This window comes from Suricata suricatta, chromosome 7 (genome assembly GCF_006229205.1).
Source record: "Suricata suricatta isolate VVHF042 chromosome 7, meerkat_22Aug2017_6uvM2_HiC, whole genome shotgun sequence".
NCBI classification, from domain to species: domain Eukaryota; kingdom Metazoa; phylum Chordata; class Mammalia; order Carnivora; family Herpestidae; genus Suricata; species Suricata suricatta.
Genome location: NC_043706.1, coordinates 13,921,844 through 13,933,666, shown reverse-complemented (window position 1 = coordinate 13,933,666; position 11,823 = coordinate 13,921,844). Strand labels below are relative to the sequence as shown.

At 48.4% G+C, this 11,823-nt stretch overlaps 1 long non-coding RNA gene across 1 annotated transcript in view; it reads right to left on the bottom strand.

Annotated features, from left to right (window-relative positions):
* Positions 1-7,319, bottom strand: part of LOC115296921 — a 119,639-nt gene extending 112,320 nt beyond the window's left edge. The window contains exon 1 of the long non-coding RNA XR_003911142.1: positions 7,210-7,319. This is a non-coding gene — a long non-coding RNA (uncharacterized LOC115296921). The remainder of the gene's footprint in view (positions 1-7,209) is intronic.
* Between the last annotated feature and the right edge of the window lie 4,504 nt (positions 7,320-11,823).

Genomic DNA, 11,823 nt, shown 5'->3' with positions numbered 1-11,823 from the left:
AAATGGATAAAGGACCTGAATGTGAGACAGGAAACCATAAAAACCCTAGAGGAGAAAGCAGGAAGCAGCCTCTTTGACCTCAATCACAGCAATTTCCTCCTCGACACATCCCGAAAAGCAAGGGAATCAAGAACAAAAATGAACTATTGGGACCTCATCAAGATAAAAAGCTTCTGCACTGCAAAGGAAACAATCAAAAAAAACTAATAGGCAACTGACAGAATGGGAAAAGATAGTGGCAAATGGCATATCAGATAAAGGGCTAGTATCCAAAATCTATAAGGAACTCACTAAACTCCATACCCGAAAAATGAATAATCCAGTGAAGAAATGGGCAGAAGATCTGAACAGACACTTTTCCAAAGAGGACATCCAGATGGTCAACAGGCACATGAAACGATGCTCAGTGTCACTCATCATCAGGGAAATACAAATCAAAACCACACTGAGATACCACCTCACACCAGTCAGAGTGACTAAAATGAACAAATCAAGAGACTATAGATGTTGAGGAGGACATGTAGAAACGGGCACCGTTCTACACTGTTGGTGGGAATGTAGACTGGTGCAGCCACTCTGGAAAACAGTATGGAGGTTCTTCAAAAACTATCAGTAGAGCTCCCCTACGACCCAGCAATAGCACTGGTAGGGATTTACCCAAAGGATACAGAAGTGCTGATGCATAGGAGCACATGTACCCCAATGTTCATAGCGGCACTTTCTACAATAGCCAAATCATGGAAAGAGCCTAAATGTCCATCACCTGATGAATGGATCAAGAAGATGTGGTACATATATATATACAATGGAGTATTACATGGCAATGATAATGAATGAAATCTGGCCATTCATAGCAAGGTAGATGGACCTTGAGGGTGTCACGCTAAGTGAAATAAGTCAGGCAGAGAATGACAGATACCATATGTTTGCACTCATAGGTCTAACAGGAGAAACCTAACAGAGGTCCATAGGGAGGGGAAGGGGGAAAGAGAGTTGGGGAGAGAAAGGGACATGAATCATGAGAGACTATTGAATACTGAAAACGAACCAAGAACTGAAGGGGGAGGGGGAGAAGGGAAAGGGGTGATGGTCACGGAAGGGGGGCACTTGTGGGGAGAAGCACTGGGTGTTATATGGAAACCAATTTGACAATAAACTATTATAAAAAAAAAAAAAGAAAAGAAAGGAAAGAAGAAAGAAAGGAAGGAAGGGAGGGAGGGAAGAAAGAAGAAATGTAGGTTCTTCTTTCTCAGCGCATACCTTCTTCAATGGTCTCACTGTCTCAGAATCTCATCTTCCACATTAATACCCCCACCCCACTCTCCCTGCTGTGAATGTACTCACTTCTGATGGTCTAAATCTTACTGCTTCTTCAGAGACATAGGCAATTTCCTCTTCCCTTGTTTTATCGGGCCTTTCTGGGTCTATCTACAGCCAGTCTTTACCTCGCAGTGAAGTCCTGTGAGGATAAAATGGTGCCATTTTCTTAGTTTGAGAAAGGGAATAGAGGCTTCCTTCACTGAGTTCCTGGCTTTTCCCTCGGCACGGTTTAAAATGCACTTCCCCCCAAATACGGCAGCTCTACATATTGAGTATCTTACTGGAGGAGTCTGAGAAAATGGCAGACGCAAGAAAGTTACATAAGGGTGACATCCCCCCACCAACCCTGTTCCTCTGAAGCCGGCAACAAGACTGTCCTGTGAGAGGTACTTTCCCCATACCTGCAGGGAAGGAGTGTCCTCGTCTCCAAGACAGAGGGACGCTAAGAAGAACCCAAATTCACAGTCCTCACTAAGTTTCCCCCAAGTTCACTACACTTACCTCAAACCCTTTTCCTATCAGCTTGTCTACAACTGTGCCTCTTCCTCATAGCCGGTATGAAAACACTCGTGTTTAGCCATTTCTACAAGTCCGCATTTCTTTATGAAGGTGCCTGTATCACATAAAACTATGTCGAATAAATCTGTATGTTTTTCTCCTATTAATTTATCTTTGTAAGTTTAACTTTCAGTCCTGGAAGGTCTGGACACTTGTCCTCCCCTACATCAGTGTCCTCTTGGTTTAGGGGTGACTGGCTCTGGAGAAATACTTTCCAGCCAGCTCTGCAGGCAAAAACCCTTTAAGATCTGGGCCTCTGAGATGTCCCACTGGGGTCCTCATATCCCTGTCCCCAGAGCTGGCGGAAAATATACCAAGAGCCTCCTGAGGTTTAGTCTTTGTTTCCAAATGAAAATGAGAAAATCTAGATTATAGGTACTGTAACAAAATTTTCCTAAGTGATAACTTAATGCATAAGCAGTGCTTCTGGCTTTTTCTGGCCTTAGCAAAATGTTTTTTCAATGTTTTTATTGGGGGTGGGGCTCCATTGGTTAAGCATCCCACCCTTGGTTTCAGTTCAGGTCATGATCTCATGGTTTGTGAGTTTGAGCCCTGAGTCGGACTCTACACTGACAGTGAGGGCCCTGCTTGAGATTCTCTCTCTCTCTCTCTTCCTCTCTCTCTTTCTGCCCCTCCCCGACTTTTACCATCTCTGTCTCTCTCAAAATAAATAAACAAATAAAATGTTTATAGTGTAGATTTTTGCACCGGACAATGCTAAAAAGCTAGCTCTTTTTCAGGAAGCTTCAGTTTCCTGATTTCTTAGATTGCAGTCTGATGCATCCAACACTGTCCAATTAATACTCCATGTTCTTGCACCACACTGCTCTGTTTGCCTGTGCTTTCCATGAGGCACCAGGGCAGGATCATGCTCTCCATAAAATAAACCCATTTCAGACATGGGCCAGAAAGCCCATGGTGAATCAAGTTACAGGTGGCCTACATCCACTCTTTTTTTCTGAAATTTGGTAAGGATCAATTTTGCCATAAGAACTGTCATCCCTTCCAATTTCATAGATACCTAGGTGGAACCAATGAAGATGTTGATTCCAAATGGCCATTTGCCCTAGATGCTGGTAGGTTGGGAATGTCCCGAATGATTCAGGGTGTCCAATCCTGATTGAAAAGGGGTAAGGTAAAAAGCCATACATGTAAAAATATTTAAGAGGCCAATAACTAGCAATGTGATTTTAATGATATCCTGGAACCTGGCTCTAACTAGCAAAATGAGTACTGTAGAAGGCAGATTCTGACTGGACCCCATTCAGGGATGGCCATTTATTGAGGTAACTCTGGGTACCAGATGGAGGGGAGCAGAGACCAGAAGGCAGTGAAACCAACTAGGAAATGGTGGCAGCAGTCCAGGTGAGGTAATGAGCGCCTGGAATAAAATGGCGAGGCCAGGATGAAAAGCACGTCCTTAAGAGGCCTCGAGCCTGGGCATGTATGACAACTCATGGTGGTAGACAGCAGGAACCATCTGTTTAAGGAGGTGACACATGGAGGGAAAGGGGTGACACATTTGTGCCGATGCCGATATGGGGGCGATGTCAGCAAGGACGTGCTTTCTCTGTGGCTCAGAGATTTTGGGCTCTGGACCTGGGCTCATGGATTTACGACCCAGTTCCGCAGAAAGAAATGCTGCGGACAGCAGGAGCCGAAGTCCTTTTCTCAAAAGATAGTGTGAGACACAGAAGCTCAAGCCAAGCCACGTCATGCCTGGGTGACAAAATGCGACCCCAAATCCAGAGCTGGGTCCTCTCCTAGGAGCCCAGAGCACAGGGTGGCTTGGCTCGGGAAAGTCACTGAGGATCTGGGCACCTGTCGGTTGGAGCCTTGTACATAGCCTTTGGCAGCAGAAAGGCAAGGTCCAAAAATAGATGTAGGGACCAAGGACATCACAGGGACCAAGCCAAAGAACATGAGAGAGACCCCAGGGGTTCACAGAAATAGCAGGCTGAATCCTTGTGCCAGAGGGGGTGGGCACAGGCCAGTGAAGTTCTAGTTCTGACAGTGAATCTGACCTCATTTGTACCTGCAGGCTGGTGGGCCCTGGAAACATCCCTGTTACAAACAGACACACAGCCCCACTTATCACATTACATTACAATCCCCAGTTTACATAACTTTCTCCCTCACTTCCTCTGTGCCCAACAGAGCAGATGTGTAGAGTCGGGGCTGGGTCTACCTTGGCCTATCACCAGCTGTAATGCCAAGAGGGATCTCACGGCAATACAACCATGGACCCACGTCCCCTGGCCCTAGAACAGCATTATTACAAAACTCCAGCGTAAGAACGAGACACTCAACCTTCCTCCAGCGGGGACCATGAATCTCACAATGACGCAGGGGCCCAGAAAGTACCGTTCTATTTGGTGACGGTCAGCAACTTGCCTCTATTTCAGCATCTGCTACAAGGCAGGGGTGCACTTAAACTTGATAAAATGGGCTGCTTGGTCAAGAATAGCCAGAAAATTCAGAGAGGGAGAAAAAATTATTTTCTTTGGGGGTGGGGAGAAGAAGGCAAGTTAATTAACTGGTTTGGAGACCAAAAGTCTGAGTGGCACACACCTGTGCATATGGACCCAAACCAATGTCAACCCTGTGACCCAAGGGAAGGCTCCCTCCAGAGTCACTTGAACCAGGAAGATGCAACTAGAGATTTTATTAATGTTTACTTGTTTATTTTTGAGTGAAGGAGAAAGAGAGAGAGAGAGAGAGAGAGCACGCGCACAAGCAGGGGAGAGGCAGAGAGAAAGAAGAGACACAGAATCCAAAGCAGGCTCCAGGCTCTGAGCTGTCAGCACAGAGCCCGACGCGGGGCTTGACCCCACAGTCCTTGAGATCATGACCTGAGCTGAAGTTGGACACAGCTGAGTAAGCCACTCAGGCGCCAGAGATTTATTTAAAACAAGGACCAAGGGGCACCTGGGTGGCTCAGTTGGTCAAGCGTTCGACTTTGGCTCAGGTCATGATCTCACAGTTCGTGGGTTTGAGTCCCACATTGGGCTCTGTACTGACAGCCAGGAGCCTGGACCTGAGCCACTTTGGAATCTATATCTCCCGCTCTGCTCCTCTCTACTTGTGCTCACTCTCTCTCTCTCTCTCAGATATAAACATTTAAAAACTTTAAAAATAATAAATAAATACAACGAGGACCAAGAGGCACTGAGAAAGGAGCTTAGAAAGGTGGCACCTGGGGCGCCTGGGTGGCTCAGTCGTTTAAGAGTCTGACCTTGGCTCAGGTCATGATCTCACGATTCATGGGTTCGAGCCCCTTATCGGGCTCTGGGCTGACAGCTCAGAGCCTAGAGCCTGCTTCAGATTCAGTGTCACTCTCTCTCTCACTGCTCCTCCCCTGCTCATGTTCTCTCTCACTCTTGCTCTCAAAAATAAATAAACAGTAAAAAAAGAAATATTTAGAAAAGTGGCACCTGCTAGAGGCCACAGGTGAGTAAGCAGGGCCACCCACCAGTGCAACCTGCTGCCTCAGCTCCCACTGGTGAAGCAAAGTCTTACAGGAGGGAGGAAGGGGCACCTGGGTGGCTCAGTCAGTTAAACAGGAGGGAGAAGGGCAGGCAGCCAAGAAAAGACACCCAGCCCAGCAGACGGGCCACCAGCCACACTACATGAGAGACTCCAGGGGTCACTAAGACAATGCAAAAGCCATAGTCTGATAGAAAACCTTTGCAGCCGATGGAGCGCAGGACAATTTTAGTGTTCCTGGCAGTGGAGACAGACACTGCCCCCCAGTTTGCCAGGTGGGGTCACAAGACAGGGTAATCCCATTACATTCTAGCTGCTGCACCCCCAATCCCATGGTTTAGGGTCCCTCTGGAGCTGGGCCTTGTCGGCAAAAACCAGTTCAAACCCGTTCCCAGTGATGGTCCCGAGTGGGAGCTGGCCCTGGGTCAGGGAGCAGACAGGCTTGCATTTCTGATACACATTGGGCCTTGCTCCCTGCACGGTTCTCCCCTGAAAGTCACTGATTTATTTTTTTTAACTGCTCTAAAGTAGGCACACATTTCTAGAACCCTTGGCTCAACCTGTGAGTCATGAGCAGGAACAGAAATACTCCCGGGTCCGGGGAAGGTCATTTTCCAACACAGTGTCGGCCACAGTGGCCTGAAACTGCTGCCAGGATCAGAGGAAGCTCTTCCCAGGCTCGGCAGACGATCGTGTTCAACGCAAGAAAAGTAAGAAGTAACAATTACGTTTGAAGAATTTTGAAACAGGCGTTGGCCATTCCAGCTTGCTTTTCTAGCCTTAGCATTTGAGGGGGAAAAAAAAAGTCCTGTGTTTTCATTAGTGTAGTGTTTGGTGTGGGGCTTGAAAAATGGCCTGGCCGTATGTTTCCTAGGATCTATGTGGCACAGAGAATGGTGTATCTGCCCATCACAACTGTTCGGAAAAATTTCGGAGTCAGTCACAGCTAGGACGATACAAAGGTGGCACAAAAGTATCAGTCCCAGATCTAAGTGAGACAGGCTTAATAAGCAGCGTATGGTTTAAAAGCATACTCAGGGCGCCTGGGGGGCTCAGTCAGCTAAGCAGCCAACTTCGACTCAGGTCATGATCTCACGGTTCATGGGTTCGAGCCCCACTTCGGGCTCTGTGCGGACAGCTCAGAGCCTGGAGCCTGTCTTTGGATTCTGTGTCTCCCTCTCTCTCTGACCCTCCCGTGCTCACACTGTCTGTCTGTCTGTCTCTCTCTCTCTCTCTCTCTCTCTCAAAAATAAATAAAAACATTAAAACAAAAAAGCATACTCGCTTCTCAGTCGCCCAGTAAGTATGCATTTTCACATACCGTCAACACACAAGATATAAAGATAGGCCAGGCTTGTATCTGCTCTTGAGGACAATTCATCACACTCTTTGGGATGATATACAGGACTAGGCCAGAAGCAGGTTGAGAGGTTCAGAAGACAGACCGACACACTTCAGGACATGCGAGGGAAGTGAACATCTCTGAAGGCCACCTTCTCTTCTAGAAGGTAGGCCGAAGCTCCCTAACTGTGGCCTGCAAACAGACCAGACTGCTGTTTGAAGGAACAACTAAGAAGCTTCACGGGAAAGGCAAGGCCTGGCCGTTTGGACACCAACACTTCCTGTGTATGAAGACCGTCTTCAAACAGTGGGACAGGGTCACACAGAGAACTGGAAGGTAGACTGTTCCAGGCCAGCCCCCTTGGGACCACTGCCAGCTTCCTGAGAAGGGAAGAGGAACAACAACAAAAAAAGCAGGCCAATGGAAACCTCGGTGGCTGTCCTCACGCAGGGTGGGACCCGGTGTGGGGGGGAGGGCGGCTGGGTCCTTCCCCACCCACTCACCCAGAGCCTGAGGGAGATGGAACTCAGAACCACACAAGCTCTTCCTTCTCGAGGCCTCTGTGAAGGAGACAGAATGCAAGTAGGGCAGCCGGGTCAGCTGTGCGGCCTCTGTTCTGGGTGGCTGTGGTGGCGCATGTCATTGCCACAGCCATTTATAAGCCCCAAGGGACTCCCCAGGTGTCCCCCCCTCCAATCAGAGGGAGAGCCCGGAAGTGCTGGAGTGTTCCGGAAATGAGCCGGTGGGTGAATCAGCAGCCTCTGTGGTTCTGTCCCATGCACAGCCTCACAGCCCAGCCTCGTGGCCTCGAGAAACCCGTGACCCTTTCGTCAGTGGGTTGACTAAAACCTACGTGGAGGATGTGGCATTGAGGCTGCGCCCTGGAGAAGGAAGAGGGCGTGTCCCTTGGTTCAGAAAGAGCCTCACATCCAAAGGTTTCACACAAAAACGCGCAGTGAGGAAAACAATAAAGGAGGAGAAAAGGTGGATTTCCAGAAAGGAAACCCTGGCAGATCACGGACGCACACGTGCATCTCTACCTTCTGCCTTCCCTCTTGCAATTTTCCGTACTTGATGTCAGCTCAGACTTCCAACAAGGAGCAAAGCCCCACCTCCCTCCGAGTTTCTGCTATGTCCTAGGTCTCTAGTTTTCATTCTTCATAAATGTCAAACAAAAATGTTAAAGTTCTTTTTTTAATTTTTTTTAGTTTATTTATTTTGAGAAAGAGAGAGAGGAGGAGGGGCAGAGAGAGAGAGAGAAGCCCAAGCAGGCTCCACAATGCCAGCACAGAGCCTGATGTGGGGCTCGAAATCACAGACCATGAGATCATAACCTGAGCCAAAACCAAGAGTCAGATGCTTAATGTACTGAGCCACCCAGACGCCCCTGTTTTATTTCTTTTTTAAATTTTTATTTATTTATTTTGAGAAAGGGAGAGAGAGGGAGCTGGGGAGAGAGAGAAAACCAAGCAGGCTCCATACTGTCAGTGTAGAGCCCTACACAGGACTCGATCCTATGAACCGACAGATCATGACCAGAACGAAAATCAAGAGTCAGATGCTCAACCAACTGAGCCAGCCGGATGCCCCAAAACAAAGTTCTTAAGACACTCCACATAGGGGGCCTCACACCTGCTCCTGTTGGACCCACCACTGCTTATGTCCCTGCTCACTGTTCTCATTTTAAATTCACCACCACACACAACCACACTTCATTTCTTCCTCTGTGAAGGTAAGAGTTCCTCCCTGTCATTGGTCCCCCTAGGTTATGAAAGGCAGAGACATGCCTCCTGATGGTGCTGGACAGAGGGGCAGGGAAGGGCAGGCCGGGGAGCCTCTGGTGGAGAGAAAGTCCTCCCGCCAGGAGAAGGGAGGGCCTGGAGGCTGCAAGTACACAGAAGAGGATGGTCAGTGTCAGGTTCAGCCATTCAGAGTGGGGTCTGGAGCCCAGATGCATCAGCATCCCTGAGAGTCTGTTCAACAAACCTCCGGCCCAGGCCCTGAGTGACTCAGAATCCGTATTTGAACATCTGAATGAATGGATCTGAGAGTAGAGTCATAAATAAAACACCCTCCACCTACGTCATCTCTTTGAATCCTCAGAACACCCTGATATCTTATCTCCTTTTTACAGATAAAGGGCGCCTGGGTGGCTCAGTCGGTTAAGCGTCAGACTCTGGATTTTGGCTCAAGTCGTGATCTCACACTTGGTAGATTGGAGCCCCGCATCAGGCTCTGCACTGTCTCTTTCTCTCTTCTCTCTCTGCAACCTCCCCTGCAGATAAATAAATAAACTAAAAAGAAGAAAGAAAGAGAGGGAGGGAGGAAGGGAGGGAAGGAGGAAGGGAGGAAGGAAGGGAGGAAGGAACTTGGGCTCAGGACCCTGATTAAAGAATTTGCCCAAGATCACTCAGCTACCTTGTGACAAATCATATATTTGAGCTCCGGTAGGTTAGATTCCAACATTATTGTCTTTTCCCACGGTCTACCTGAAGTCCAATTTACAGAGGAGAAAAGGAAAATCTAGCAACAGTCCACTCTGGGAGATGTGGGAAGCATGCATTCAGGACGTAAGAGTCACCAAGCCCAGTAGGGGCAGGAACCCATTACTGAAGGCCCCGGGGGTATTAGCATGAACAAGCCTGCACCCCAGTTCTCAGGGGTCAGTAGCATTGAGCAGGGCCCCCCAGGGTCGGTCCTATCTCCCTCTGTGTCTGGAGAAAGGCACAAGCCAAGTCCCCAATACTGAGCCCAACTCAGTAGGTAGGTAGCAAACCGAGGTCTGGGATTTCGTGTCAGAGCCTCAAACCTGGGCCCGGAAGGTAGAGGTGGGTGATAGCAGCCATGAGGAGAAGCTCCTAGGGCCGGGGACGGCAGGTGGGGAGATCTGAGAAAATGCTGGTTGAAGTCACTGCCTTGCTGAGGGGTCAGAAGCTGGAAAAGTCATAGGCGGCTAGGGGAACCTGGGACACTATGGGGAATGGCCTCAGCATCTGCCCTCACAGGCCAGGGAAGTTTGGGTGCAGGGGCAGCAATGCTCTGCAAAGGGTAAACCCAAAGTGTTCTGGAAGCCTCACCACCACCAAAATTCCCAATGGAGCCCAACACCTTCCCAAACCCTGCAAAGGTGGGGTCTCAGTAAGCAAGGCTCTCCATGAGTGTCTGTTTTTGAGGAAGTTACAGAAAAACTACTTCTTCATTTCTGCCGGACATCCAGATATCAGCAGAGGAATGGGAGAGAGCCATACGGCAGCCATTTGGTACAGCTTTCCAGAACTACCTTTCTATTTCTCTGTTTTGCAAGTTCTGGGGGTCCACGGAGACTTCCACGATCAAGCAAGGATCCCATTTCTTAGTGTTTTGCAAGCCTGCCCTGTAAATGCCAGAAAACACGACTCAGCAGAGCCATCAAGATCCCAAGTCTGTTTATCAAGGTCCAGACTGCAACAGCTCGTGGGCTGGTCCTCCCTACGTCCTTCAGATTTGGCACCAAACCCAGCTTCTTAAACTTCTTCTGTGCCCTGTTGCCCCCTTGCCTAAGGACGTGTGCTGCTGGTAGGAATCCAAGTTAGGGTTCACGGCCCTCTGCCCGCAAGCCCACGTCACCCGGAAACACTTGGCCCTCACTATTCCCTCTCCCAGAGGAGACTGTAGCCAGGCTGGGCTTCTTGGTGCCACCAAGCTTTTCTACTGCAATTGTTCACCGACAGTGAGCTCTTAGACAAGCCAAATCAACACAGCGGGAAAAGCAAGCCAAGGCCAAAGTCATTGCAACAGACCCATGGATGGGGTGGCCTCTGTTCAGCTGGGGTTGTCACACGGAGCTGGGGGAAAGTGCTGTGCTGGTTAATGTTCAGCAACTGACTCTGATGGGCCCCCTGGGCAGCTCAGTCAGTCAAGCATCCGACTTTGGCTCAGGTCATAATTTCATGGTTTGCAAGTTCAAGCCCCATGTCAGGCTCTGGGCTGACAGCTCGGAGACTGGAGCCTGCTTTAGATTCTGTGTCTCCCTCTCTCTCTGCCCCTCTCCTGCTTGTATACGCGCGTGCTCTCTCTCTCTCTCTCTCTCTCTCTCTCTCTCTCTTTCAAAACTAAAAATAAATATAAATATACTTTAAAAAAAAACTTGCTCTCCAAGAAATAAAATGTGTACCTACATAAGTTGGTTATAAACTTTACCGATATACAAATACATCCCACATAGCTGACTGATTCTCACAGATGCTTCCATTGGTCTTTGACAAACTCCTATCTGTAACCAACCTACCGTTGCCACTGACAAGCCAACAATCAAGTGTAGTTCTTACATGAATGTGGGCTATATGTTTTTTTAACATTTATTATTTATTTTTGAGAGAGAGAGAGAGAGAGAGAGAGACGCAGAGCATGAGATGGGTAGGGCCAGAGAGAGAGGGAGACACAGAATCCGAAGCAGGCTCCAGGCTCTGAGCTGTCAGCACAGAGCCCAACGCAGGGCTCAAACTCACAAACCGCGTGATCATGACCCGAGCCAAAGTCAGACACGTAAGCGACTGAGCCCCTGGGCTGATATTTTCATTTACATAAACAAGTAAGAAGAAAACAAAACAACAATACCTATGTCAGAACGTCACTTGCAGGTCCACAGAAAGATGAACTTTTTTGCAGAATCCGCTTACAGATTTCAAATACTAGAATACTCTCAATTTTCTTGTGCCATCACAATGTGATAGCTACACAAGTACCCTTTAAAGTTTTATCTGTATTTTTAACATTGCCTCCATCATTTCCTTTTTTTTTTTTTTAAGTCATCTCTGCACCCAGTATGGGACTCGAACTCACAATCTGAGATCACAAGTCACAGGCTCCACCGACTGAGCCAGCCAGTCGCTCCTCTATCCCCTTTCTTCAGTCTAGGCCAAAGGTCCACAAACTTTTGCTCTAAAGGGCCAGATAATAAATATTGTCAGCTCCAGGAGCCAGACGGTCTCTGTCACAACTGCTGACTCTGCCCTCATGGTTTGAAAGCAGCCATGGACAACTAGAAAACGGCTGTGCACAGCTGTGTTCCAATAACACTTGTACAAAAACAGGCAGGGGCCCAGGTTTCGTCCACAGGCTACAGTCAGCTAACCCCT